The 4030-nt window shown below is 36.5% G+C and overlaps 1 long non-coding RNA gene across 6 annotated transcripts; it reads right to left on the reverse strand.

The window, feature by feature from the left end:
• Positions 1 to 517: 517 nt before the first annotated feature.
• Positions 518 to 2362, reverse strand: LOC109861403. Of its 6 annotated transcripts, none has more exons than XR_002250958.1 (8): positions 2210 to 2359; positions 2067 to 2124; positions 1877 to 1969; positions 1752 to 1813; positions 1563 to 1643; positions 1409 to 1469; positions 921 to 1059; positions 518 to 848 (listed from the first exon to the last, which is right to left on the reverse strand). It is a non-coding gene; the product is annotated as an uncharacterized LOC109861403 (long non-coding RNA). The 6 variants fall into 6 exon arrangements; XR_002250960.1 differs by having other exon boundaries at positions 1629 to 1643; positions 2210 to 2358; XR_002250957.1 differs by having other exon boundaries at positions 1601 to 1643; positions 2210 to 2358.
• Between the last annotated feature and the right edge of the window lie 1668 nt (positions 2363 to 4030).

The following is a 4030-nucleotide window of genomic DNA, read 5'->3' on the forward strand; positions in this document are numbered from 1 at the left end:
ACCGGGCTTGGCCCAGCCTTTATGTAATATAAAAACAGTTCCAAAAATCAGTTTAGAAAAGTATTTTAGTAGCCAGTGAGGCCTACCGGGCCGAAAAGTCGAAAAATCGCGAAAATGCTATTTCGCGACTGCGTGCGATTTTGGAGGTTACCGGCCGTCCAGGGAGCCCGGGGAAAGCGATTCCGAGGTCTTCCAAGGTGTCCAAGGAGAGGAAGACAAGTATTTTTGTAAGTTTATTTTATTTATTAAGGCTCCAGGAGTTAGGCGTGGTCGGCTCCGAGCGAAAATTTCGAATTTAACGGTTGAGTGAGTGTAGCAGCTGGCAGGTTACGTGGCGTACTTTCTATTTATTTCTATTTATTTTATTGTGTGTGAGTGCGTCGCGTCTTGTGTTATTTATTATACTTATTTATTTTTTTTTCTCTTTATTCTTTTTTTATTTTATTTCGCGTGTCTGTTGTGTGTCCCTGTCAGCTGCATACAAATAGCTGCAAGTCATTTGTTTGTTTTGTGACAGGCTGCCAGTCCGTAACGGACTTTATTTGAAAAATAAAAGTTTAAAGAATTACCTACCTTCCCTTTGTAACATCCTTGCTGTCCAGGAATTGGATATTCGCCGCTGTTGCTGCTCGAGGAACGGGAGCGAGATTTTAGGTTAGGAGTGACTATAAGTCACATTTTATACATCTATAAGTCACATTTTATTTTTATAAAGCTCTACTCTCTCTTCTACATACATATACACATATATACAGGCGACTTTTTATTCATTGACTACACATTTTACACATAACACGCTTTTTTCTCTCCTGTAGGGTATATCTTAAGTACATATACCATCCTTGTACCTGTAAAAAGAGAGGAAATAAACGTTTTATCTGTGACATTATATTTATCTATTTATTTTAATTTTTAAATACCTGATCTTATTATTATTATATTTTATTAACGCGCACCACATCAGCAGCCACATACGTCCTGCAGCATTTCCTGACAGCTCCCGAGAAGGTAAGTCACACTCCTGTCCTCTGCAGCTTCTATATATTGCACTTGCTCTACCTGTAACAAATAAAAAGGGACACATCAATTATACATCTACATATATACACACACATACAGTGCCTGTCATAGGTGCATGCCAGTCTTTTTGCAATTTTCAATAATAAATCTTTGGATCCCACACTTGTTTTGTTTTTAACTGAGTTTTGTAGCTTTCAAATATTCTATTTGTGTTATATTTTACTTATCATACATTCAACATCTTAATTTTTATCTGTGCTCTGTCATAACCTCTTTTAATAAACTGAGTCTCATCTGCTACTTTTTAATATATTGAACTATACACCTAGATATTTATTTTTTATATCTAGTGACGCTATTTGAGCAGCTACATACATCTGCTACTCACTTTAATATCCAGCTCATAGTCCTGTGACAGCTGTACACGGTTTTTATTTGGTCTTGTGTACCTGCAAAGAAAAATTTTATATATTAGTACTATCATTACTGCAGGAATAACATCGTGCACATTTAGTATAACCATCTGATATATAATTTTTAACTTTAAACTTTTTGCTTGTTTTAATATAGTCAAAAAGACCTGTTGCAGTGACAGCCTACGCACTCACTGTGGTCTGCTGTATCTGCAACATAATAAATACCTATTAATACATTTTTATTACTTTGACTGTATTACATCTTACTTAATTTATTTAGTTATTACAAGTTTTAATTAATATATTGACCACCACCTTTTTAGCTACATAACATCTTTATACTGTGACAGTCCAAAGTCCCTGGCAGATAACACCTCCTGAAACATAATAATGAACATTAAATTACAGTAAACATATTCATTTTCATCTATATTACTTACTTGTTACTGATTTTACCGGTTAAAACCATTACTTATCTTGCTTTACTGGTGGTGGACAGAGCATGCTGAAGTGACAGCTGCAAAACTCACTACCTGAAAAAGACATAAATACATTTAAAATAACAAAACTTTTTGTATAAACAAGTACAATTTCATACAGGGATCCAAGAAATATATAAATTATACTTACTTTCTTGTTATTTCTGTCTGTCAGCACACCACACCTTCATCTGTCATCAGCACATAACCTGTATACATAAGAGGAACATATTAGTTGATCATTTGCTTTTGGTGCATTGATACCGCACACATTACTATAAATCAAGATCGCACGTGTCTCCTGCTCCTGATTATACACAATTTATACAATTTTTACAACATCTTATCTGAAATATCTCCAAAAAGATTGGTGCTGGTAACACTTGTGTGCTGACACATCTGGCAGGCACCTCCGAGTTATTGCGACCGCGTTCACCACCTCTGCGCCGTTCCGACCCTTTAAGAGCCGTCTACAATGGAGAGTTGTAGGCCGTAATAGTAAGAAAGTGACCAATCACAGACAAAGTACAGAAGAATAATCGATTGTGATTTGTCAATTTCTTACTATTACGGACTACAACTCTCCATTGTAGACGGCCCTTAATAAAGTCTTGTTACAAGAAGACTATGAATATTCTTATTTAATAACCTCAACAGACACAAGTCGACACAAGAGTCATTCTGTCTTTGTTCAGTATTCAGTGAGAAACAAAGACAGAATTACTTTTGTGTCGACTTGTGTCAACTGTGTCTCCTAAAAGGAAAGCAGCCTAAAATTCCAAGTTGTGTCAAAATGTTAAATAATTAAATAATTAAATTAACAGTAAAAAATTGACAAATCACAATCGATTATTCTTTTGTACTTCGTCTGTGATTGGTCAATTTCTTACTATTACGGCCTACAACTCTCCATTGTAGACGGCTCTTTAAGGCCTGTTCTACAATACAGTCGTAAGCTGTAAGTCGTAAGAAATCGACCAATTACAGACAAATTACAGAAGAATAATTGATTGTGATTGGTTAATTTCTTACGACTTACAGCTTACGACTGTATTGTAGAACAGGCCTAAACATTTAACGGCGCGACACAATTAAATATAAAGAGCCGTCTACAATGGAGAGTTGTAGGCCGTAATAGTAAGAAATTGACCAATCACAGGCAAAGTACAGAAGAATAATCGATTGTGATTTGTCAGTTACTTACTGTTACAGTCTAAAACTCTCCATTGTAGACGACCCTTAAAACGGCAGAGACACACAAGAAAGAAGATTCTCATACGGCAACGGTCGGAACGAAACAACGAAGACAGAAATCTGAGAGATGTTCTACTGTTTTTAACGCATTTCTTTTTATAAATAAACAAAATGTTGCATGGTAACAAGTTACCAGAGAATAACTTTAGATAATGTATTTCATCTCTCATTTTTCCTCCTCACTCTTTCTTTTTCAGGTGCTTACTCTAAACAGGAATACTAACTGCACTGTGTGCACTTAACATACTGAATGCACATGTGTCTATATATGTGAAGCAGATAAACCTCACTTAACAGTGTCGACTGTCAGCCAATTTTTTTACTTCTAGATAAGTTTTTGATAACTTTATCTAGAAGATATCTCCCAAAATTGGTTCTCTTTATTGGTTCTCAGAGGAATTTATCCAGCGGATAGCTATCGAGAGGTAAGAAGAAATCGGCCGTGTGTCTCCTAAAGAGCCGTCTACAACGGAGAGTTGTAAGCCGTAACAGTAAGAAATTGACAAATCACAATCGATTATTCTTCTGTACTTTGTCTGTGATTGGTCAATTTCTTACTATTACGGCCTACAACTCTCCATTGTAGACGGCTCTTAAAGAGCAAAGTACAGAAAAATAATCGATAGTGATTTGTCAGTTTCTTACTGTTACAGTCTAAAACTCTCCATTGTAGACAACCCTTAAAAGGAAAGCAGCCTTAACTATCTGACAGCACACCAGTGTGCCCAGTTTTGACTCTCTTACAGCACGCTGCAGCAAACGGAGGGGATACGCACACAGGCAAGCAGCCGTGTACGTGTGCGCTCGACGCTTCGGCCGTCTTCGGGCGGTAGAAGAGAACAGAGATATGTCTACTGTCTC

The sequence above is a fragment of the Pseudomyrmex gracilis genome, unplaced genomic scaffold, assembly GCF_002006095.1.
Source record: "Pseudomyrmex gracilis isolate BER0280 unplaced genomic scaffold, ASM200609v1 scaffold_736, whole genome shotgun sequence".
NCBI classification, from domain to species: Eukaryota; Metazoa; Arthropoda; class Insecta; order Hymenoptera; family Formicidae; genus Pseudomyrmex; species Pseudomyrmex gracilis.